Below are 26396 nucleotides of genomic sequence, written 5' to 3' on the forward strand. Positions count from 1 at the left end.
CAAACTGCCTATAATATTGGAATTATTTCTTATACTAATGAAATTATCTGCCATGACTGTGCAATCTGCCTCCACTATGTGGTGTTGCAGTATAGATTGATTCTTACTAGCAAAAAGTCCAAGTGTAGACTAATCTAATAAGTGATTTTCAGCTTTTTCTTTTCAATGTCTCTAGTTTTGCAATCTCTAGTCTCTAGACTCTTTTCAATGTCTCTAGTTTGTGGATGCATAGGATCCAAAAATGTAACCTCAAGCATTTAGAAAACATCAGGTATGGCCAAAGTTAGGAATTTTGCATTAAATGTAGTTATTTAGCAAAATTCAACTGCATTCAGTAATCCTCTTCTGATCTTATAAGGGAATGACTTGATTGAAGAAAATGAGTTTTGAATGAAAAAGAGACTACATAGCTACTACGTTAAGTGTGCAGCAGGGGATTTTTGAAATAAGGGGGTTAACATTTAATGACTTTTAACGTTTTTATATTGCAGTATATATCACTTCTGTGTAGGTTATTTTGATTTTCATGGAAATTAAAAGATTGACTACATTACAGGATGTCTTCTACATAACCACCCAGCTATCACAGGATAAGATGCAGGGAGTGGAATGCTCCTCATAGCAACAGAAATGTTCTCAGATTTTATCCAGGAGACACTGACATTGCAATACAAGCACAATGCTTTCCTAGCACTTATTTAACAACAGGTTCCTATATATGCTCATGCATACGTTGAATTTTTCATGCATGAACAGTAACTTTGAAGACAATGACCTATTCATATTCAAAAATACAGCACACAGATAAGCAGTGAAGGATGATTTAATCTTTGTCAAAGCATGAACATTTTTTCTTTTATTTTATGAGAAAAATGGACAGTTTCATTGCAAGACTTTCCATATAAAATATATTGTTAACGATAAGTTACTGCATTTATATGTTGTAACCAATATTGTGCATAAGCGTATAAGAAGCAGAGTATATTGCTTTATAACCTAAATATTAAAATAGTCTTGGAGAAATTCTGAAGTTTTTTTCCAAAGATTCAATTTTCACTGAATAAATCTGAACAAGAACTTCAAACAATGACCTCATTTTAAACTGTTTTTATTCACTTCTAACATGTGTGCAATGACATTTTCAGATTTACCTGAAAATTCCTAGCCAAGGAGAACTGTTTACATTCACAGACTCTCACAGATATGGAGAGAACTTTGTGAAAGAAGCCTTAACAGTTTTGTGGCTCTTAAAATGCCAGGTCTCTTTTTCTATCTCTTTTTCATAAAAGCAGAACTCTGCAAAGATGCCTGACAGAGATTTCCTCTAGCCATTGTATGACAAGGAGCAAGACACAAGACCACTGCTAGCCCACAAAGGGGGAATTTTGGGCTTCTGACTCCTCTGAGATCGGCAAGAGGTGAGGGATATTAAAATTCAGCTTGCTGTAATTTCATCACACAGTCTTTAGTGTGTCTTTTAACTGTTCGGTTTTCATAAGACCATTGGAGCTGTGCTGCCACCAGCATGCAAAAACCCACTGGATTTTAAAAAGTACCAGCACAAAGCCTGTGCTTCTGTGTTGCATTGGAGATGGGCTTTTTACCTTTCTGTTAATATATTTCTGCTCACAAATGCAGCAAACTGATTTTCTAGGAAATTTATTTTTAAATGTTTTGTTTATCCTGTATACACAAAAATTTCTCCTACTTTTCCAAAGCAAAACTTTGGATGAAATATTTCATTATAGTAATCAGCAAGTCATCTGGTGAACATAGAAAATGCAAGATAGCCACAGACTGTATCAGGTTAATTATACAAGCATTGTACTAAGATGTATCCAATGCTATTTCCCTCTGTGTTCTGTCAGACCAAAATGAGAGAGAACAGTATCAATTATTATAAACCATACCATTCAGTGATGAGAAGGGTGCACATATAGTACCTTCTGGGACATGTAACTGGAAGCACTTGTTGCTTAGGCTAAAGATGAAGTGCCTGTCACAACTGGAGATACTGCTGGAGGTACAGATTCTGGTGAAGAATCTCTAGTAGCCAAGCTATGCTGTAGAGGCAAAAAATGTCACAAATCTTTACAGGCTGCTGTGGTCTGAGATGCAACCCTCATCACTGTACTCAGAAGAGCTGTATGCTTAGATACTCACTGTACACATTTCATTCCACAGCACTGCAGATTTTTAGTAGTAAGTCAGGGTGGCTGAAAAGTAAAGCAGCTTTCCAGGGATATATTTGCAGGCCTAACAAGATACAGTAATAGAATGCAGCCAGTGCAGAGAAGTTCAACTTTGCTGAAAGTCCAGTTTGCTTGTTTCCAATTTCCTGCCTCACTCTTCTTGTCTGTCCAGCCCTGGCACTCATGTGGACTCACAGTCAAATGCACACAAGACTCTTAAGGAGTGTCCAGGTAAGTGATTCTTTGCCTCATACATGTGTTTAATGCAGCAGTTCAACTGCAGTAGAAATAATGATAGAAAGTTCCTGACACAGACAGAACGGCAAGATCTGCTGTATGTAACTATTTTAACCCTGAATCAGGCTTTGGACTGTGAATTTGGATGCCATTTTCTCTGTCCTTCGGAGTACAATTCAGTGCAGACAGTTGTCAAATTTGGCTTCAGGCAGAAGTCAAAGGAAGGAGCAGTCTCAGGTGATGGGGGTATCAAACACCTCCTGCCTTCAGAGGGGCAGCTGGCCCCTTAAGGGACTGAATCATGAAGCTGAGATTGCTAAATCAAGGCAAAGGAACTCCTTAGACAGCACAAAAAAAAAAAAAAATGGGGTTTTCTTCTGTCAACTTCACCTCTCCATTGTGAAAAGGACTTACTAGTCTGCAACATAATAAAACCTGAGTGGACCTCGCTCCTCCTGGTTCTTTGGTCAGGGCCTTTAAGAGTTTAATTTTCAGTGACCACTTCCTTCAAAATGCAGCCACATTGCCATGTGGAATTAAAGATTTGTAAATGGAAGACAAAGAGTTAAGCAGAATCTGAGAGAAACAGTACAGCTGTTACCAGCAGATCGGAGGGTTGCGTGTGACTCAGGTAGGAATTCCAACTTAATCGAACCTCCCACTCAAAGCAGCAGAGTGCATTACAGAAGGTCTATGTCTGGAATGCACATTTTATTTCTTTTCCTCTTATAGTGTGGTAGTGAAGAGGACTTGCCTTCCTTTTTCTTCAATAACATACCAATGAAAATAAGACAAACACACATTTTGGAAAACAATTTTCAGACTACAGCCTACAAAATACACATTTATATTTTTTTCAGGAAATCTGAACTGCACTAAATATAATTCCCATTATAATTCCTTTAATATTTTGATGAGTAATGGAAAATTATTTTGAATTGTTACATGTTTTTATTAGGATTGTGACTTAAGTCAGACAGGAGTGGCTGTATAACAGTACATTATGGGCCTACATTTTTCTTTATTTAGAAATGTGGCTTTAGTCTGTGGTTTTCTAGTCTGAATATCATATATATTCACAGAACACAGTCAGAAGTAACCTTACAAAATGCAGGATGGTAGAGAACTAGGCCAAGAAACTCCACATCATACATGGATATTTGATGAGTGTATATAAAAAGTTTATTGGTGGGGGCAAAACAAAGTGCATCTTCTCATTAAGTAGCAATGGCGTGTCCTGGTTTCAGCCAAGGACAGGGTTAATTTTTCACAGCAGCCAAGAGGGGGAAGCGCCTGAAGTTATGTGGGCACAGCCAAGACTCTCAGGTTATTTGGTACCATCTTACCTTCCTGCTGGGATGCAGGAAAGGGACTCTCACTTTGAAGAAAAGGGTCTCACTGGTCTCTCACTTTGAAGAAAAGGGGAACAAGTGTGGCTTGCATAGGGTCTATTTGCCATTATTGCATTTTCCCATGCTTGGTGAGGATTTTGCATGTAAATCTTCCTCTCTTTTTACACTTTTGTTGTTAGTGTTATTGCTGCTACTGTTTGTTTTCTTATCTCATTGCTTTTTCCAGTAAATAGTTTTTATCTCAAGCCATGATCTTTGCCTTTTGTGCCTCCAGCTCCCCCCTCTGGCCACCCACAGGGAGAAGAGAGGGGTGGGAGGGGGAGTGAGGGCCAGCATGGTTTTGGTGGGAGCACTGAATTGAGAAATACTATTCCTGAACCCCACTAAACCCCAACAGTAGTGTTGCCTAGGGCAGTCAAATTTCATGTGGATCTGGACCAGTTGCTTTAGAAATTCTGTATTTCACAACTGAATTGGTATCTGGTGGAAGTTAGGGGACCATCAGCTGTTTTGTGTAGAATGGGCCTTATTCTGTGTTTCTGCAGTTCAACACTAACTGCTGTTATAGATGATAGGATACAGAATCTGAGAGACCAACCACCTGATGCTGGATGTCATATTTTATGATCTTATATTCTGGAGGGCTCCAGGAAAGGAGAAGATTAGATGTCACAGCCCAGCCAAAATTGACCTTGGGTACAGTACTTCCTCCTCCCTTTTAAGGACATCTGTCTGAAATTGCATATATTTCTGAATTTTATTATGAAAGACAAATGCATTTCATTGCATAAAATAATCTTTTTTTCCTACTGGAATATAGTGTCACTCTATCAAAAACAAATTCCTTCCTAATTTTGACCATCATTGGAACACAGAGATCAAAGTGGCATTTTTACACTGTTTAAGAGTTACCCAGTATTAAAGAAAGATGGAATAATTTTGGTTGGAAAAGACTTTAAGATTATCTAGTCTGACTATTAACCCAGCACTGCCAAGGCCACCCCTAAGCTATGTTCCTGCGCACACAACTACACAACTTTTAAATACCTCCAGAGATGGTAGGTCAACCACTTCCCTGGGCAGCCTGTTCTGATGCTTGATAGTGCTTTCCATGAAGAAATTTTCCTTGAGTGTAATCTAAACCACCCATGGAGCAACTTCAAGGTTTCCCCTTACTCTGTTGCCAGTTGCCTGGGAGAAGAGGCTGACCCCTACCTCACCACAACCTCCTCTCAGGCAGTTGTAGGGAGCAATAAGGTCTCTTCTGAGCCTCCTTTTCTCCAGCCAAAACACCCCCAGCTCCCTCAGCCACTCCTCACAGAACTTGTGCTCCAAACACTCCTCCAGCTCCACTGCCCTTCTCTGGATATGCTCCAGCAATTCAATGTCTTTCTTGTCACAAGAGGCCCAAAACTGAACACAGGGCTTGACGTGCGGCCTCGCCAGTGCCAAGAACGGGGGATGATGGGATGATAATTGCCATGGTCCTGCTGACTACACTGTTGCTGATACAGGCCAGGATGCCCTTGGCCTTCTTGGCTACCTGGGCACACACTGGCTCATCCTCAGCTGCTATTGACCAGCATCCCCAGGCCCTTTTCTGACAAGCAGTTTTCCAGTCACTCTGCCACAGCCCCCAGCGCTGCTTGAGGTTATTGTGACTCAAGGGCAGGACCTTTTTGACACCTCATCATAGGAGGTGATCAGGTTGTCAAAAAGGTCATTTGGCCTTTTTGAACCTCATACCATTGCTCTTGGCCCATAGATCCAGCCTGTCCCGATCCCTCTGCAGAGCCTTCAAACCCTCCAGCAAATCAACGCTTCTTCCAAACTTGGTGTCATCTGCAAACTGACTGAGGGGGCACTCAATCTCCTCAAGAATGAAGTTATTAAACAGGACTGACTGGTGCCAGTGCTGAGCACTGGGATGTCCAGTGGTCACGAACTGATGGCTGGATTTCCATTGACCACAACTCTGGGCCCAGCCATCCAGACAGTTTTTAACCCAGTGAAGGGTGCACTTGTCCAAGCTGTGGGATGCCAGCTCTCCTGCCACAGGAGAGTGCTGTGGGGGACAGTGTCAAAGGCTTTGCTGAAGACCATGTGTACAACTTCCCCTCATCCATGAGATGGGTCACATCATCATAGGAGGTGATCAGGTTGTCAAGCAGCACCTGCCTTTGACAAACCCAGGCTGGTGGGGCCTGATCCCTTTATCCTGCATGTGTGATGGCACTCAGAGTGATCTGCTTCATCACCATCCCTGGCATTGAGGTCACACTGATAGGCCTGTAGTTCCTCTGATCCTTTTTCCAGCCCTTTTTGTAAATATGTCCCATTTCCAAACTTCCTGTCACTACCAGGACTAGTTTCCAAACTCCCAGTAGCCTGGTGCCATGCAATAAGTGCCGGTCCAGTTTGTTTACAGGACATTTATTTAATGATCTAAAGTGGCTTGTGAGCACTTCCATCAGTACTTTCAGTACCCTTGAGGGGATCTCATCCAGCCTCAGAGACGAGTGTGCGTCAAGAGGTGTAGCAGGTCACTGGCCATTTCCCCTTGGAGTATGGGGGCTTCATTCTGCCCAGTTCCCATCTTCCAGCTCAGGAGGCTGGATACCCGGGGGACAACTGGTCTTGCTCTTAAAGACTGAGGCAAAGTAGGCATTCAATATCTCAGCCTTTTCCTTATCCCATACAATGGTATGACATCACCTGCTCACTCCCAACAACCAATACCAGATTGACATATTTCTTAGCCCCTTTTTACTGAATGCATTTGTACAAAAAATTTTGGTTGTCTTTTATGGCAGTTCTTGTCAGTCTTTGGCCCTTCTAATTTTCTCCCTGCATAACTCATGACGTATTTTTAGTCTTGCTGAGCAGCTTGTCCCTTCTTCCAAAGGTCATAAACTCTCCTTTTTCTCCTGAGTTCAGCCTGAGCTCTGTTCAGCCAGGCCAGTCTTCTTCCCAGACAGCTCCTCTTTCAGCACATAAGGACAGCCTGCTCCTGCACCTTTAAGATTGTTTTCTCAAACAACGTTCAGCCTTCCTGCAGTCCCTTGTCCCCTTGGGACCACATCCCAAGGAATGCTATCAGCCAGTCCTGTAAACAGGCCAAAGTCTGCCCCCTGGAAGTCCCAGGCAATCCTGGAAGTTCTACTGACCCCTTCCTTACAGCTCTGGGAATAGAAAGAGGCTCTCCTTTTGTGGTTTCTGTGCCCAAGATGGACTCTGGCCACCACAGCTCCCTCTAATCCTCTGTTCACAGGCAGCAGGTCCAGCTGGGCACCTTCCCTGGCTGGCTTCCTCACCCACCGTGAGAGAAGTACCAAGGCATGTTTCAAACAGCTCACAAACCTCCTGGGCTGTCCCCTTTCTGCTATGTTGTATTTCCAGGTATCTGGTATCTTGGAATCCCCTATGAGAGCAAGGGTCAGTGATCTGAAGGCTTTTCCCACTTGCTCATAGAATATTTAATCTGCCTCTTCATCCTAGCGGGGTGGTAACACACTCCAACCAGGATATCTGTCTTCCTGGCCTTCTCTCTGATGCTTATGCATGAACACTTGACCCTATCATCACCCTAAAACTGAGCTCTAGACATTTGAAACACTCCCTAACATACAGGGCTACCTCACCATCTCTTTTCTTTGAGTTTAGAGTGATTCACAGCAGCTCTCCAGTAATGCCCCATGTTTCTGTGATGGCAGCCATGTCGTAGCTTTCTTTCTTCACAGTGGCTTCCATCTTCTCTTCATTGTCCATGCTGCATGCATTGGTATGAATGCACTTGGACTATTGATTCCACCCTCCATCTTTCTGGGGGCAGAAGGCATAATTTCTATGTGATTCTTCTCATGCTCTTCTCTCTCTTCTATACCAATAATACCTGTGTCTTCACTGCTGCATGGATCTCTATCCTTTACCTCTACTGACAGAGCAGACAGAAAGAATTCACTATTCCATCACCCCTGAAACACAGGCTTGCTGTCCCCAGGTCTCTAGTGTGCTTGGGGTTTATTCCTTTCCTCTTTTAAACCTAGTTTAAAGATCTCTCATTGAACCCTGCTAACTCTATAAGGATCTTTTTCCCCACTTTGAGACAGGTGTCACCAACTGGCCTGGTGCCGTAAAAAACCATCAAAATTCTACCACTGACACCTGAAGTCACGTGTCAATCTGGTAGCTCTTCCCATTTCTTCTCTCGAAATTCTCTGCAACTGGAAGGCTAGAGGAGAACATAATAGTGCTTCTGATATCTTAACCAATCACCTCAGGGCCCTGAAATCTCTTTTGATTGCTCTGAGACTTCTTGTCCAGAGCTTGTTCCAGGATAGGAAGATTTCTCTTCCTATCTTCAACCTCTGCCCCAGAGGAGGAGGGAAGTGGGCCCACTCTACATGTTGGATCCTCTGTTCCTATCAGGATTTTCTGTGACAGTGATCCATCTGTTTTTTTTTCTTCATGAAAGCAGTTTTAATGCTGGGTGTAGGCTGACTAAATTTTGACAACACTTCCATGCTATATGAACCATCATGATCTTTATTCTTCAGATCCACTTGCAAAGCCTCATACCTCATGCCAGGGTACCTGGAAGGTGGACTAGACAATTTTAATTATTAGATTAAGGTAATGATCACTTCAATTTCCAAAAAGGAATACTGTACACCTTCAAAGTTGTTCTCTTGTGCTTTTGGAGAAGGAGTTGCTGAGCTCTTCTTCCTGGTTTTCAGTGACAGGACATGTGGAAATGGCTCAAAGCTATGTCAAGGAAGGTTCAGGCTAGATATAAGAAAAATTTCTTTACTGAGGGCTGATCAAACACTGGAGTAGGCTTCCTGGAGAGGTGATCAGTACCTCAAGTCTGTCAATATTTAAGAGGCATTTGGACAGAGACTTATAACATGCTTCATCTTATGGTCAGCCCTTACATTGTCACAGAGCTGGACTAGGTAATTGTAGGTCCCTTCCAAAGGAACTATTCTCCCTGTAATTTTGTAATCATTTGAGGTAACAACAGAAGTTTTTAAATCGTTCTTCTACATTCAAAGAAGTTTACAGTCTGCATAAAAAACATGACTGAAGACAAGTTCTGCTTAGACCACAACTGTCATTAGACCATGGTTACATTCTACACAGAGATTAGCTTGCTAATGGAAATGGAAGTTCAATCTGAAGGTAAAAAAGAATCTGGGATGAATAGCTGAAAATGTGGGATGACTGAAGCCTGCATAAATTCATCAGAATGTGCTATGATATGGCAATTAAAAGGTAGGTATGTAGTCTTTCAGACTATCAAAGCTGAGGTGATTATTTACAGTATTCATGGAAGTATTTTACTGGAATCAGCATCTTCTATTGAAAGTCTATTGTTTTGGGAGGGTATTGTTTGTTTGTAGTTTTTTGCATGATGATCTATTTATATATTTGCTGAGTTATTTCATAAATTATATTTTCCTCAGAGAATGAAAAACTCAGCATGAACATCTGCAAACTGTGAAGAAAGAACAATGATCTATGCCAAAAATCTTTAAAAACTGTAAGCTGTAAACACTGGACTATTTTTGCTTGGACCAGGAAATGAAAACAGATTGGTCAAATATTAACTGCATTTGCAGTTGCTAGAGGTAGCAGGAATTGGGGTGGTTTGAACTAATAATTCTTAACTCAGGTGTATGAAAGGGACTACAATCTGTATGACACAAATCTTGGAGTTTTTATTTTTAACCATGATGGATGGTGTACAGTTTAACATTTTCTTCTCTGAATTTGGATGCCATAAATTTCACTGCTCTCTCTCTTAGTTCAAAATATTACAGATATTAAGATTATTCTACAAATTTTTTTCCTTCGATCATGTTTTACCATGAAGTGATAGTAATACAGCAGACTGCAATAATAACGCCTCTCAACAGCATGATGTTTTAATAGTAAGAAATTGTTGAAGTTTAAACTATAACTTATTGTCATGGAAGAAAATTAACTCTATTGAAGACATCCCACAGGAATCTGTGCATGCCATATACAATATAGCTCCCGGAATGATTTTCCATGTATCTGTCTGACACGCTTTCTACTTGTAAAGCACATATCACAGAAGTAATAAAAATGTATTAGTCTATGTGATTTCCAAGCAGTAATTTCTAATACTGTATGTACAATGCTACCAGTATGTACAGTGCTACCAGTACACTAAATTCTCCTGCTTTTGACATCTGTCTTGGAATTTATATGAGAACAAAGCATTTTAAGAACTCTATCTACATAATTTGTTGCTTATTTACTATGTTAAAAACCCTGTTAAATAATTTTCCTATCCTAAAGGACGACTCTGTGTAGCAAGACCCTAGATTGTCATGCCAAGGCATAGAGGGCAATCAAAACCTCCATCTATAATTTCTAATTACATTGTCAAGCATTGATACACACCATTTTACAACAGGAGATTTCAGCCTGATGTCTCCATTTTATTCATGTGCATATAGATCAGTTCTACACTCATTATTTTTCTTGGCATGTAGCTGGTATGTCTTATTTCTTCCGCATTGCTTTGAGTGTATTATATATTTATCCATTGCTGTAATGAGTGAATCAGAACTTGAACATAGACATGCTCAAGTTACAGACATTTGAGAACATTAAATTTGCTGCACAGGCTCTCAGCCCTTGGTGATAGACACAAGTTAATCTTCATTTCTTATTGCATGACCTAATTCAGAAAAGCACTTAACTAAAGTGCTTGATCTTAAACAAACACTTAAGTGTTTTCCTTTCAGATATTTTTATTTTCTAAATTAGTATTCCATTTCATCAAAATAATGGTATTTTCTAAACACAAACAAATAAGCTATAAGTTTTTCAGTCTAGACTTTCTTCTGGAACTCAGCACATGACTTTGTACATGAGATTAATGTCTTCTGTGAAGCTTTAGGGAAACAGGGCAAAGCAGCTATCAACAAGCTATATTATCATTTTGCCATTTTACCACTACCACTAAGAAGAAAATAATCACCTACCTCAGTTTAAAATGAAAGAAATGAAAGACACTGTGGCTCAAACAGTGTCTCATTTTGCTGGGTGGGGCTATAATAATCTAGGACTAATCTAAAAATGTCCAGGGCATAACTCAGTCATCAGATTTTGAGTGTTTTGAAACACATTTTATTGATTGAGGGCATTTTGTACTATCAAATATTTTTTCTCTTGCAAGCAGTTAATAAAACCATGACAAGAGAAGAAATTCTGTCTTTGAATTTATCAGGACAGAACTTAGTTTTATTAGATATGCTTAGATATGCTTTTATGCCAAGACAATAATCACTAAGCACAGATGTCATTTGTTCTGTGATTATATTCAGTATGACATAGAATGGTGAAGAGTTTTGCACATTTTGGAGATGGTCACTTTAAAAGCATCTACAAAGATAACAGAGGCTCTCATTTCTCCTGGAGCCACATGGATAAGACAAGGGTCAGCAGATATAAGTTGCATTGAGGGAGGCTTCATTTTGACAGAATAAAGATTTATTTTTTTTATAGTGATATATTGTTCATTGGAACAACCTCCTCAGGGACACGGTGAGTTCTCCATCAATAGAAGTTTTTTCAAGATGTGATTGGACAGGATACTCTATATTCCAGGCTTGCTTTCCCATCATTTTTTGAGGACCTTCCCAGCCTGGACTGTTCTGTGATTGTATGGTTAGAATTAAGATAAACTAGTAAATTGCTAGAGAGCAGGTATTTTTTTCTTTGTATGGTGACTAAAGTTTTATAAATGTAGAACTTGTACAAGCTCCTATTTCAATGCTCTGTTGTAAAGAATACCATATATTGAAAGTGTCTAGACACCATTACATATTTTGATGTGCCTGCCACTTGCATAGAAATTTTCCACAACCACAGAGTACCATTGACTGTGAACTGTGACCCATAGTAAAAAAAGACTAATCTGTAATGAATAAACTAGGTACATAATTAGATTTGACCCAGTACAAACTGTATTATTGTCTGAACTCTTCATACATGTTCCTCTTTATGCACTCCTAATTTAAGATCAAAATTACTCTCCAAATGAGTAAAATAATTATGTGAATACTGATTCTATGTGGTTTTTGAAATACTTCATTAAGTTTTGCTGCTGAAATTCAGTAGTTACAAGAAAGGTAGTTGGAAAAAAACATCCTTTTGTGTGGTGGCTAAGAGCTGGCCTGGAGGCCCCACAGCCACAGGCAACCCTGGTGACACAACTCCCCCAGCCGAGGCCGCTGCGGATGCAGACAGCCCTTGGCCAGTGAAGTGCAGCCAGTCGGGACCAGCCACGCTGGCTCTCTCACCCTGGATAAAGGAACCGTGCTCCATCGGAATGGGCTGTGGCTGGTGAGCCTCCCGTGTCCTGCTGTGCGTGCCCGTCCAAACTGCGACCCCTTTGGACCTTTTTCCTCCCTCCGAGAAATTTTAGTATGTATTTGTTTTTATTTACAGTGCAGTTAAAGCCCACTTTCTATTCTCTCAGGACCCTCATGGCACTGACAGAGTTTACCAGAACTGCCCAGCCTGCTGCTGTGCCTCTCCAGAACCTGAGCTGTGCCCAGGATCCTATGTCAGACCCTAAGGCCATCAGCTCCTGTCCCAGTGATGCTGCAGCAGAACTGGTCACCAGCCTCCCTCAGCCCTCCCTTGCCTCTGCCTCTGGGCTGATGTCCTAGCCTTGCCCTGCCCACTCCAGACCCTGCCTGAAGCCTAGGTAGGGGCTGCCTCAGTCTGCTTCCATGCGTACTTCCTGGGTACTCAGGGAGCATCTGTCCCTCCCTGGACCCAGATACATTCTCCCTGTTTGGTATGCTTTCTAGTTTGTCCCTGTAAAATAAATAGAAAATGTCTACCATCATTTAGCTTACACAAATTAATTTCCTGTGGAAAAGAGAGAGAATTTGAGTCAGAGTAATTTAAATGTTCCACGAGAAGTCTTAGCACAGACTGCCCACAGGTGCTCTGCACTTGGAGTGCCTTTCCACTGGGGGTACAGCTGCCTGCGGTCCCAACAGTTAAGCTGTTATGTTGTTTTGGTTTGGGTTTATTTTTTGTTCCTGCATAGAATCTCATCACAAACAATATTACAGCCTCAAGAAGACAAAGTTCAGTTGCAAAGTTGAGAATGTAACAGTTCTCAGAACAATTTTTTTAAGAGTGTTTGTTTACACAGTACTCAATAAACTCAAGCAAAGGAAAATGTACACTCTAGACCACACAGCAAAAAAAGGCAAGAGTTCATTATAAGGCCACAAGCACACACATGTGAACATGGTACAACCTTGTTTTTTCAAATGCTGTTACTAAGCCAAAAGATAAATTATTGTTACAAAAATGCATTATTTAATCCTGCATTTAAATACTACTTTATTGTAGGAATAAATTTGTACTCTAATACTTGCCACCCATCCAGGATGACATTCACTATCAGATTCATTTTTCAGGAAGACACAATTTTGGTCTGCAATAAGCTTTAGTCACACAGGGTTTAGAGAAGGAATCTATCATTTTCTTTGCAAGCAGTGGCAATTTATAAGCTTTCAGAAGCAGATATGATTGGCATGTGCTTGGTGGACACTTAAAGAAAACTGTTAGACCTTTCTAACTAACTATCTAATTAACTTTTCAGACCAAATAAATCTCTCAATAAAGATTATATTCAAACCTTGGGGCAAGCAAAGCATCTCCTTTTGCATTTCTAGAGCTAGTAACTGAATAAATTCAGTAAGCTGAATACTGGGTATCTGTCCAGCATTGTCAGATGCTTCTCTCTGCATAAGCCAGGAAAAGATAAGTGGTCAAAATAGAACCTACTGTAAGGAAGATAAAAGAAAACATTTCAGAAGTCAGACAGAGAACAGGTTGAAGAGAAAGAGATTTAGATAGGGATACGCAGACTTTGGAAGAAGGCATCACTCAGAGATGCAAAAGATCTCCTTCTGAGTTTGTAATTTAGGCAGCAGCAGAGGAGAAAGTCTACAGATGAAGAGATAGACAGCTGTTTAGAGGCATGCATAAAAGAGGAATGAATAGAAACTCAAAGCCATAAACAGTAGGATTAGATGAAAACAAAAGGATGGATCCTGACAAGAAATGAACTTGATATTTTTCTGCCCTTTGTGTTTGCATTTTTCTATCCCCTGTAAATACCATGAAACTTGTCTGCAAAAAGTACATTACAGGCTTTTAGAATGCTGCTTTTTGTGCAGAATAATACTATAATTCCAGGACAATTTAACCTATTAGTTCTAGTTTTAGGTATGGGTTCTGCACCTAGTGAGCCAAAGATTGCTGATGGTACAACTCATGTTTCACCTGATAGACTTCTGTTTTGCGTGGATTTTTGATTCATTCACTAAACAGGTGGGCAGGGTGTTAAACAGAGTTGTGCTCTTAAGCAGGTTATTGCTGATGCAATCTCTCTCTCCCGTAACACAGAAGTGGAAACAGGATGAAGAAGCAGTATGGAGGACTCCTTCTCCAGTCTTGGCCTCAAGACCAGTTGTCCAATCCCAGTCACTGTTCTAACCTGTTCTTTCTTTCCTCTTTCCAGTTCTGCTCTTCATCAGCACCCAATTCCTTCTTCATAAGTTCCATTAAGTCATGATAGAGCCCTTCTTGAGTCTCCTTGAGAGCTTTCCCTCAAGATGATAAAGGATAATTCCAAAACAAAGGCCAGTTTACTATTGATTACTAAGTCATTAATGCACAGTATTGATGATAAAAAGAATTATCAGAATTTCTTTAGCATCCAGTGCATTTTTTTTGTTCTTATTCAGAAAATCTAGATAATTTTGTTTTTAAAAAAATTTAAAATACTGCATATGAGGTAATAGAAAATATCACTCAGCAGTATGTAAGCTTTAAAAAGTTGTCAAGATACTCTCAAATTAACTCTATGATATGCTTAGCTGTATGTATACCTGACAATAGAGGAGGGTTTTTTTGACTGACTATCCTAATATGATGATATTGTCATTCTCTTTATTCTGCATGCCATTAAGTGACACTAAATGTTCAGTACTCATAAGCATGATTCTTAGTATCAGAAAGAAGACATATTCCTTATTCATATGTTTATTAAAGAATTTAATATAAGAAAGTTTAGTCTCAGATTTTGTATTCTACAAAATTAATCAGTTAATACATCCTGAAATCATAAATCAGGGAATAGACAAGACCAGCCCTCAGGAATCTCTAGACCAGGAGATCATAGTAGAGGAATGTTGGAAGGAACACTTACCCTTCGTCAAAGATTTTTAGGTTGGAGAACCCCTAGGCAAAACCTGGGGCATCAACCAGTTCATGGGGTCCTGACAGGATGCGTCCATGAATGCTGAAAGAGCTGGTGAACACCATAGGTGAGTCTCTTATGGTCATCTTCGAAACGTCACGAAGGATCAGTAGAGGTGCCTCAGGACTGGAAAAAAGCAAATGTCACCCCAGTCTTCACAAAGGGCAAGAAGGAGGACTCAGGGGACTACCAGCCAGTCCACCTCAATCCCTGAAAAGGTGATGGAGCACCTCATTCTGGAGGCCGTCTCTATCTGCATGGATGACAAGGAGATGAGGATGGAGTCATCATGGATTCAGCAAAGGGACATCATGCATGGCCAACCTGGTTGCTCTCCACAGTGAAACAGCTGCCTGGATAGATGGATGAAGGGAGAGCAGTGGATATTGTACTACCTGGACTTTTAACACTGTCTCCCTCAACAGCCTCATAGGCAAACTCAGGAAGGGTGGCCTGGATGAGGGGGCAGAGAGGTGAACTGAGAACTGTCTGAATGTCAGATCCCAGAGGGTTGCTATGAGTGGCACAGGGTCTGGTTGGAGGCCTGTCACAAGTGGAGACCCCCCAGATTCAAGAGTGGGCCTGGTATTGTTTAACTTCCCCATCAGTGCCTTGGGTGAAGGGGCAGGTGCCCCCTCAGAGGGTTCACTGATGACACAGAGCTGGGAGCAGCGGCCGATACCCCAGAGGGCCCTGCTGCCCTTCAGAGGGTGGAGAGAGGGGCACAGAAGAACTGCCCGAAATTCAGCAAAGGCAAATGCAGGGTCCTGCACCTGGGGAGGAAGAACCCCGGGCACCAGCACAGGCTGGGAGCTGATCTGCTGGGAAGCAGCTCTGAGGAGAAGGGCCTGGGGTTCCTGGTGGACAGCAAGCTGTCCGTGAGCCAGCAGTGTGTCCTGGTGGCCAGGAAGGGCAATGGTGTCCTGGGGTGCATTGGGAAGAGCAGTGGCAGCAGGTCAGGGAGGTGATCCTGCCCCTCTACTCAGCCCTGGTGACACAACTGGAGTGCTGTGTCCAGTTCTGGCTCCTCAGGACCAGAGAGACACAGAGCTGCTGGAGCTGGTCCAGTGGAGGAGACAAAGATTATTAGGGGACTGGAGCATCTCTCATACAAGGAAAGGCTTGCCTATAAAAATCTGAAGAAAGAGTCTCAGTGGATGAATTCAGGCTCTGCTTGGAGATGCCAAGCAATAGGACAAGAGGCAGTGGGTACAAACTGATGCACGTGAAGCTCCAACTCAACATGAGGAAGATATTCTTTACTGCGCAGGTGACTGGACCAGGTTATGGAGAGCGGTTGTGAAGTCTCCCTCACTGGAGATATTCAAGAACAGTCCAGATGTGATCCTGTGCAGCACACTCTGAGAAGATCCTGCTTGTGCATGCATGTTGAACTACTCTGGTCCCTTCTAACCTAACCAGCTCTGTGATTCTGAGGCTTTTCTTCTAGATGACCAGATCAAGTTTTCTGTGTTTCTTTGTATGAGGGTTGCTGTAGCTTCATCCAGCACTTCACTGGACCGTCTCCTGTATTTGTAGAGGTGTCTTTTACCATGGAGCCCAGAACTCAACATTTGAGGTATGACCTCACCAGTGCTTAGTAGATGGGAAGGATCACCTCCCTCAAACTGCTGGCAACACTCCTCCTACGGCACCTGAGGACGCTGCCTTCTGTCATGCAGGGGCAAATTGTGTGAATACCAGTGAGTTCATTGTCTTGAATAAGAATATTCTAGAGTATTCAAAGTCCTAAAGAAGAAGATTGTCATCGTTTTGAGAGGACCTCAGTCTGTTTCACTACTATGAATCCCTTTCTTTTTAGTAAAACTGAACATCATACAGGCTAATGCCTGTATTATTATTAATTTAATATACTAGTACATCTATATAAAACATATAGTCTCTTGACACACCTATTAGAGCAGGATGCTTACATAATATAAGCTAAAGACATCACTCAGTAAGGACTAATTTTTTGAGGCATTTTGGTGCTAGACAACCATTGAAATACTTGGAAAACACATGCCAGAAGACCTTTAAAGTCATGTAAAGTCACGAGTAAAATGGAATATAGATTCCAAACATTTTAAAACTCTGTTTAGAAAGAGAGCAGTTATAGCTTCATCCTCATAGGAGATAAAACACTTATCTTCTTCTGTAACCCACCTACTGACAATTGCTCACAAGAACCTTCCAACATGCCATTAACACTGAGAAATGAAAAATTGACCTAACATTAGATAAAGAAGTAGAAAGTAACATTGCTAAAGGCTTTAAAGATGTTTGAGATACAGTTCATGAAGTATTGCAGGTAGAAATGCAATGTGTTCTTCATAAAAACACTCAAGAAGATGAAGATGAATAAATTGTAGATACAATAAATTACTAATCTGCTGTTCTCTCACAATTAGTTTTAAGACATTTGCTGATCAAGGTTCTTTTTTTCATGTTTCCAGTTTTATGACAGAATGATAAATAATGCAGTAATATCATCTTTTCATACTCTATACTGAATGTTTGTCCTTCATAAGCTTCCCAAGGGCTAACTAAAGCATGCTTTGAAATAATTAGAAATACACAGCTAATTTTTTTCTGGCTTATTGCTCTGCCCCAAGAATCCTTTCACCCCTCCAAAATTGTGACTGCCTTAATTTTACTGTAGTTCAGCAGCAACTGTTAAACATTTTAATGGAAGACTTCAGAGAGACATTGGTTGATATACCAGACATTTGTTTCTCAAGAGAAAAATCTTACCTTTCTTTCAAAAGTAGAGTTTATCTGGGACAAAGCAGAAAAAGTGCAAAAGTATTCAGAAGAAAATGAAGCTCTCTTCCTACCCATTAGTCTAGAAACTCCAACACAAGTTCCTTTTTCTTGTAGTAGTGGTTGGAAACTGCTCTAATTAAACAATAGATTTGAAAAGCAAAACCGTACTGCATAATCTAAGAAATCATGACAAAAATCTAGAGAAGGAGAGAGAATTTAGAGAAAAAAGTTTTAGAGAATCTGGATAAAAATCTAGAGAAATATGTACTTTGTTCAGATTTCACACTGGAAAGTCAAACAAAGATTACTTAATATTTAGATATGGATAATAGAAATCAAAATACTAAAAACATTGAGAACAGAAAAATAAAAACGAATAATCTTATTACTTAGGTTTGACATATTAATCTGGAATTAAAAGCATGAAATATATTAAATTTATATGAATTGAATTTTCTGATATATTCAGAAGAGAACTGCTGGAAGTGAAGGGATTTTCTATTCTTTTTAAGATAAATTTCCACACCACTTCAGTATCTGTCATAATGGCGGCCATTCTATTTCCAGCACTTACCTGAGTAACAATGCCTGAGTTTTATACGTTAACTGTGTGCTGGAAAGAAGTATATTATTTTTTGTATTACTGCATAGAAATGAAACAACTATACACTTGTGGTCTTTAAACTCTTCCCATTTTTCAGGCAGGGAATATACTATCTTACAGATGAATTACACTAAGCAACATTATATTTCTCTCCATTTCTGACTTCAGTTTTTAAAACTAAAGGAAAACGGACGCTCATCCAGCAATACAGGAGGAATGGGAATGTCTCTCACAGCTTTGTTTTTTTCTTAACCATTAAGATGTAGAGGAAACTAGTCTATCTTACATTTACGAAGAGTGAAATATATGATCTAATAGGGAAGAATTCCATCTACCTACCATTAACTCATAAACTGTAAAGACTGGTAAAAAATAAAAGATAATACGAAATGTAAAAATAAACAAAAGGAAAAAAATTGTAAATGCAGCTTCTTCTGGCAGCTAAGGAGATAATGATAAATACACACAAACACACAAAATCACATCTGTTTGGAAATGTGATTGGGACAGAATTCTCACTGTCACATTTATCATAGAGAAAACCTTGCATTTACAGGAACAATTGAAATGCTGGATACAGAAGGATTTTTGACCATCTTTAGCAACAGTCTTTTTTCAATAGCTGGAATTGTTGGTCACCTTCAGGGAAGAATGAAGCAAATAATATTGCCTGAACAAAGACAATTTGTCTGTCAAAAAGCTTTTCCTTTACAGTCATCAAGACTGCAGGGCATATTTTTAATGTCAATGCTCAGTTCACTCTTTACTTGGAAAAAAGAGCTCTTCAGATGTTTTGTCCTGAACCAGAAAACAAATATGCAAAAATAATCTGTCAATGATACACTGAATGTTCAATGTCTGGCAAAGAAGAGGCTAGAACACTTTTGATGCACATGCAGTGAGCTGGTGTGGAGGACTAAGTTTGTGTGAGTGTGAAATGAGAAAATTTTAGGCGACATGATGGAAGAATAGATACTTTTAACACAGATATTATTACAGGTTTTTTCCTATTTCTGATCAAAACATGGTTTTGAACATATTTTATCATCTTCCGGTGAGAGCTACTCCAGTTCATGCCAGAAGAGGGGGGTCTTCTCTTTCACCGCAACTACCTGGGCATAGTAACTGTTTGTCTTGGGTTTCTTGGGTTGGACTACCTTGTTTTCAGTTTGTCCAGACTGAAAAAAAAAAAAAAAAAAAAAAAAAGGACTTAGCATTCCAGATGTGACTTACAAATAAAAGCACTTTCACTAAGTCTGTGTGTTTTTACATGTGCACAATCTGTTTTTTCATAACAACCCTGAAAAGGCAGTACCAGCCTGAAATTCCTTAAAAATTACCCTGCTTAGACCTGATGTTCTGATTATGACAGAGAGGTAAGAGGAACTCAGAACACAAGAAGTTAAAGACATGTTTCGATAGTGAGATAACAGGGTTACTTATAGGTTTTAAGGCTATCTTATTAGATTCTATATTTAATTCTAATTTTTTTAATGTTGCACAACTAACACCACCTTTGCTATAATCCTCTTACAAATATGCTGTATGGCAGTCTTAGGAATGTGTGGATTTGTGTCTGAACTTTAGAGGGAAACAGGCTTTTGGGAAGCATTTTTGAGTGAAAAGGAGAATACATGCCTTTTACTTTTTTTTCTCAGCATGCAGCATGGAAAAATATATAGAGAAGCAATAAAAAGTGCAAAAATGCTAATGATATTCATAATAATCCTAAAGAGGATGAAAAGAGATATCCAAATTGTCTGATTTTAAGAGCTATTCAGATACTATAGCAGAGGTGGAAAATGAGGGATCTGAACAGATCACCTCACAAAGACATTACCATTAGCAGGTATGTTGAGAAAAAATTGGTCTGAATTACCATATCCAGATCGATGACCTGAATAGACCATGTTACCATAATCATAAGTGTTTCAACTTCTGTAGCCAGATAAAATAATGGTTTGACCATTTCAGCCATTGCATTATTCAAACAAACTGAATACTCCTGAAACTCTGAAGGAGTTCAAAAATATACAACAACCATCTTTATAAAACTTATTATAGCCTGGGTAGAATCCAGCTGGGTAGAATGGTAAACAGCCACCACCATTGCTATTGTAGAAGGTCCTTGGAGACATAATTAAAAGTCTAAAGAGGAAATTGTCACACTGTTGGAAAAAAAGAAAAAAAGGAAGCCCTGTAAGGGACTGGAGATCAAATAGAAAAATCGTTTTACTCAATTCCACTAAATATAACAATTAAAACCCAATATTTTTGTTCCTACAGAAAGCAAATTCTGAACCAGTTTTCTAGGTACAATGCACATTATACTTAAATAATGTCTTTCAGATGGGTTTGCCTAGAGAGTTCACAGGTTTTAATCGCAGAGATCAGTTAATCAGCTTGAGCCAAAGGGATCCACTGAGGTTTGAGTTCTGATCTAAAATCTGAAATATGTGGCAACACTCAGTTTTATTTCGAGGAGTGTAGCAGCCTCAAAGAGAGAGCGAGAGAGAGATACAAAAGCTTCAAATAATTTTGAGTTGTCAGTCTACAGGTCAGCAGTCTAAGACCTCAGGAGGTGAGCTGCAGGCACACAGTCAACAGACCTAGAAAGTGGATGTTCAGCATTGCATTACTGTTTTTCAAGTCAAAATGTGTTCTTGCAAGACCAGTAAAACAAAAGTGTTGCTTATACCACTCTTTAAGCAATGCTGTGTGAGGTAGCAAAGCGCTAGTAAGAATGCTGCTTTTAGCATTTTGCACAAGCTGGAGGTTATATAAGGGAACATCTCAAAGCAGTCCACCTCAGTACCTACACAGCTCCTAAAGCATACAACAGTCTCTCAGCTTAACAGCAGACAGCTCAGACTACAGAATATTTCTAAGCTACAAAGCAAGGGTATTACTGTCAATGTGGCCCTAATGGAAGCAAAAATCCTAAAGAGATAACTAAAATATTTCTAAAGTAGCAAGTCAAAAGAAACCCACAAGGTCTTGACACGAGGTCAGAATGTGACATTTGTATTTCTTCTATTTTCAGTACAGAAGGGGCAAAAACTAATACATAGTATCAATCAAGTGAGGAATGAATGCTAAAGTAGCTTAAAAAAGACATCTAGTTAATCTAGTTTCAAGTGTTTTAAAAAACAGAAATAGAAATAAATGCCAGGGATATGTCAAATAGAAAGAAATGGAAAAAAATGTGGCATCTGACAACTTGTGTGGCAGCACAGAAACATGAACATAATGACATATGTGGAGATCTCAGGAAAGTCTGTACACAAATCTTATGACAGCAAGCTATCAAAATAAGATTCAAAAAATTGGATGAAAACTAATGCATTGAGATAGAAAGGTTACACTGATAGATAGTAAATTTCTTTTACTTTGGTTAGTCAACTAAAGTACTTAAAATTCCCTCAGGAACCTCATTGAGAAAAATCTTGCGTAAGAATTTACACTCAAGAAAATAAAGATAAGACAGAAGGTAAGGCAGAGAGAATTCCACAGAATTGCCAAATATTGACCTCTCTGAAAAAAAAAATCTTGAAATGTTTATTATTTACAAAATGATATTTCTATAAGTAAATTAATAAAATTCACTACAGAAAACATGTGACGTTAGAGAACACACAGAGCATCAGGAAAAGACTGCTGGGAAAATTCTGATCCTAGCAGCTTCTTCAGGATGAGAATTTCTCCCACTGAGAAAATTAAATGAGAGGGTGGCACCAAAGAGAAAAGATCTAATACCACCTAAGTGAACTGAAATAAATGAATTGGAAAGCTCCAAATAAACACATATAACTAATATGGGAAACAAAAATTCCTCCCACAAGCCTGCCATGTATGTTGGCAAAAACTGAGAAAGCAAAATGATTTGTGATAGAGATTGAATTGCATTTGAGTAAGTAATGCTGCAAGTATCATTATTCATTAGAATCTCTTAATCAGATTTTCTTTAAAACAACATTTCACTTCTGCCATTTAAGGTAAGGTAAAGAAAAAAATAATCACATATGCAGAAGTTTATTTCAGAAAAAGCTAGAAAATTTATCTCAAACTTCAGTCAGAACAGAGAACAGAAGGTAACACCCCTTTTCAGAGTGTCACTATAAACATGGAGTAAGTTCTGGAAACTGGTTCATTCTAAAACACTTGTGCCAGCATCCAAGGAGATTATCAGTTTTGGCAGGCAAACTGAAAGGAATAGGGATCTTGTTTTAAAAGAAAAAAATTCCACGGTTCATTTACTAATGAGAAAAAAGAAAGACATTAAGAACAAGAACATCCAGAACTATGTAGCTTGATAAAGAAAGAAGTATGAAGAATTCAATGTTCAGTATAAAAAAACCCATGCATCTGTTTTGAAATTAATTTATCATAAATGAACTGGGTTCAGAATAAGAGATGCTTCAAAAATTATTGTGTTGATATTGCTTCAAAACATTTTCCATAGCAATTCCATAGCTAGAAGTATGTTATGGGTTTTTTAATTCCTTGATCTAAAAAAATTTAAGTTTTTAAAATCTCAGCCTTCTACAATACGCATACTATCTAGATTTTTTTAGGCTTAATACAGCTATGATCATACAGACTTACTAAAATAGATTTTCCCAATTTAGATCATAGTTTCTCCATGGCATTTATTCAAACAATCTGATGAAAAGAATAATTTGGGCCCATTTGGCCCTGCAGATGTATTGTATGATTTATGAAGAATTATAGCTAAATAATGGTTCTCTCAAATGCACATGAATGTCAGGTTTATGTCTTGGGTTTGACAAACACCAAATACCACATTGTGTTGCTGGTTTTTTTTAATCACCTAAATCTGGAAGCCAAACTACCTGGAATCACCCATGATAGCAGAGATTGAAATACACTGAGAACTGGAAACCTGATGAAAAGCTGTTCTGAATTCTAAGCTAGACCAGTAGACTGCAACTTTTTTGATCAGACACTCCTATATAATTTATAGATTATATACACGCACTACTATATTAATATATTATGTATAAAATACTTTAAAATGAAAATTTTAAAAAGGATGATATAAAGACAAATTAAGTTCTTTATTTTTATTTATTAATGGTACACGATGTGCCTTCTTCCTGCACCCCAGTATATTATCTTTGTGTGCCCACAACACTTTGGAGGCCACCAGACTAGACCGCCGAAGGGTAATAGAAATTTTGTATAGGACAGGTTGCTTAAACCTCATCTGAATGGGGTCGAATGTAAGTTACACCTTCATGCAGAAGCAGCACCTTCTCCCTCATTTTTTTTCCTCCAGTCTTAACTATGTAGCAGTTTACAGAGCTGTTACGAGCAGACTGTATCTACTGCCTCTGCAGCTCATTCTGTCCCCAGTGTTGGCAATTAGCAATCATAGTCTTAATTAGCTTGACCCACCTGGCTATTTTGCTGCTAATAAATCAATTAATTCAAATCACATGGAGGAACTTCTGTGTAGCACCGTAGCCTAATCACTACTGGTCATCCTTGTAGATGACTGTTTTATGTGCTAGAAAAACTTAGTATCCAGGCTGAATTTGTATTCTCCACTGATAGGCAGCCTGTCAAGCAAGTGTGGAGTGTGGTTAGTATTTTTAATGTATATAGGGATTTGGCAAAAGCCTCAGTAGAGTGCAAAGGAGAAACTTGGGATGTGAGCTATAAACACTTTGGCACACTGAATTGGATAATCTTTACTTCTCCCTGAATTGTGTGGCTACTGCTCATTTGGGGTCTCAGTTTATTCAGGAGCCTCTGTTACTGTGCTAGACACTAGCTTTTGATATAAGAAACAGAAGCTTCTAAACCCAGGGTATTTTTGTAATTGGGATCTCTGAGGATATTTTTCCCCCTAGAAATGCCTGCTCCCTTGGGGGCTAATAAAGTGTGTGATGTTGTACTTATATGCAAAGACATCCCCTTTCTGCTTTCTTTCTGGAACGCAATTGCCTGACTCTTTCTTTATTCACTTTTCTCAGAAGGTGAAGAGGAATCAAGAGGAAATAGTCAAAAAATCCACTCTAACTAAAGACATTTTACTGTCTGGCCTTTTCTTTTTAAACACAACTATGTTTTTTGCAGTTGGCCTCATGTCAGTCATGCAGAGTTCTGAGAAATGTGCTTTTTCTGTAAGCATCGTTTTCCTTGTGTTCTCCTCTCACATAAGGAGCCTGAATATCACTTTGCCCATGAGCTCAGTGAGATTTTCACTAAACTCACTTTTTCTCACCAAAAATGAAGAATCTTCTCCTCTATATTGACATACCTTCACTTCCAGAATAAAAAAGGACTGCAATATTGCTGGAAGGTGTGGAAAGACATGAAGGATACAGCAACTGTGGAGCAGTTGAGCTGTTGGTCACAGAAGTTCACAGTGAGAAATTTTTGTCACTCAGTGAAAACCTTGAGCAAATACCCAAGAAGAATCCTTGTTTCTATTACTCTGACTAGGTACTAACCAGCCTGAAGGTATATAGAAAAAGAGTAAGTTCAAGGAGGTGGAAGAAAGTAGACACAAAGATTAACCAGGAGGTCAGAGGCTTATCAAGAATAGGCCGTTTAGCCAAGGACGTAGCAGTCCAGGGGAATTTGACTTTCTGAGGAGTAGAATCAGCACTATTTTGAGTAGAAAAAGCCTGATAGCTTATGTCCTTGCAGCTTTGTTTCTCGTAATGCTGCACTGACATTTGACAGGTTTCTAACAAGTGAATAACCTTGTCAATTAGCATAATACTTTTCAACTTCAGAAGTGATGCAATGACGTTTTATAAAATAAGGAATACTTTCAAATCCTGCCTTTCATAGGCAACATGAAAGAATACAAAACAAATTCCACAGGCTTGTATACCTACCTTCTAGGGTCCCCTCTCAAGCTGAGTACTCTCTGACTCAGCTAATTTCTGCAGGCCAAAGCTTTTTCTTTTCTGTTGCCATCTGCATTACTTAAATATTTGTGTTTGTGGCAGCTCTATGGTCTCTTCATATTATTTTTCCTCTGATATTTAGTGAGCACTTCTCTGGAAACAGCTTCTTTAAAAGACAGATTAAAAATTTCTAGGACTTCTAGCAGACTAGATGTTTCACCATGTGTATTCTCTTCCAAATATTTTCCATAATCAGTGACTCTACAAGTAATCCTAACATGATCTTTTTCTCTGCTAGTATCAGTCTCTCTGCAGTTAACTTAAAGCCTCTCTCTTCTTTCTGTCTCCTGTCCATCTGTGCCAGGTGACAGTGCCAGGTGACAATACCTGCCTTATCCCTGATGGATTCCTCTTCTCTTCTTCATCCCCTTTGAAATTTCTCATGTTATTTGCTTCAGATTTTGTGGTTTCTATGAATATTTCTTTAACCACTTGTAATCTGCTACATTGCACATTTCCCCCCAAGGCTGACCACCTTTATACCCAAATGGGAGGGAGGGAGGGAGGAAGTGTCGGAAGGAAGTGTCGGAAGGAAGGAAGGAAGTGTCGGAAGGAAGTGTCGGAAGGAAGGAAGGAAGGAAGTGTCGGAAGGAAGGAAGTGTCAGAAGGAAGGAAGGAAGGAAGGAAGGAAGGAAGGAAGGAAGGAAGGAAGGAAGGAAGGAAGGAAGGAAGGAAGGAAGGAAGTGTCGGAAGGAAGGAAGTAAGTGTCGGAAGGAAGTGTCGGAAGGAAGGAAGTGTCGGAAGGAAGTGTCGGAAGGAAGTGTCGGAAGGAAGTGTCGGAAGGAAGGAAGGAAGGAAGGAAGGAAGGAAGGAAGGAAGGAAGGAAGGAGGAAGGAAGGAAGGAAGTGTCGGAAGGAAGTGTCGGAAGGAAGGAAGTATCAGAAGGAAGTGTCGGAAGGAAGGAAGGAAGTGTCGGAAGGAAGTGTCGGAAGGAAGGAAGTGTCGGAAGGAAGTGTCGGAAAGAAAGTGTCG

Source organism: Ammospiza caudacuta, chromosome Z, assembly GCF_027887145.1.
Source record: "Ammospiza caudacuta isolate bAmmCau1 chromosome Z, bAmmCau1.pri, whole genome shotgun sequence".
NCBI classification, from domain to species: domain Eukaryota; kingdom Metazoa; phylum Chordata; class Aves; order Passeriformes; family Passerellidae; genus Ammospiza; species Ammospiza caudacuta.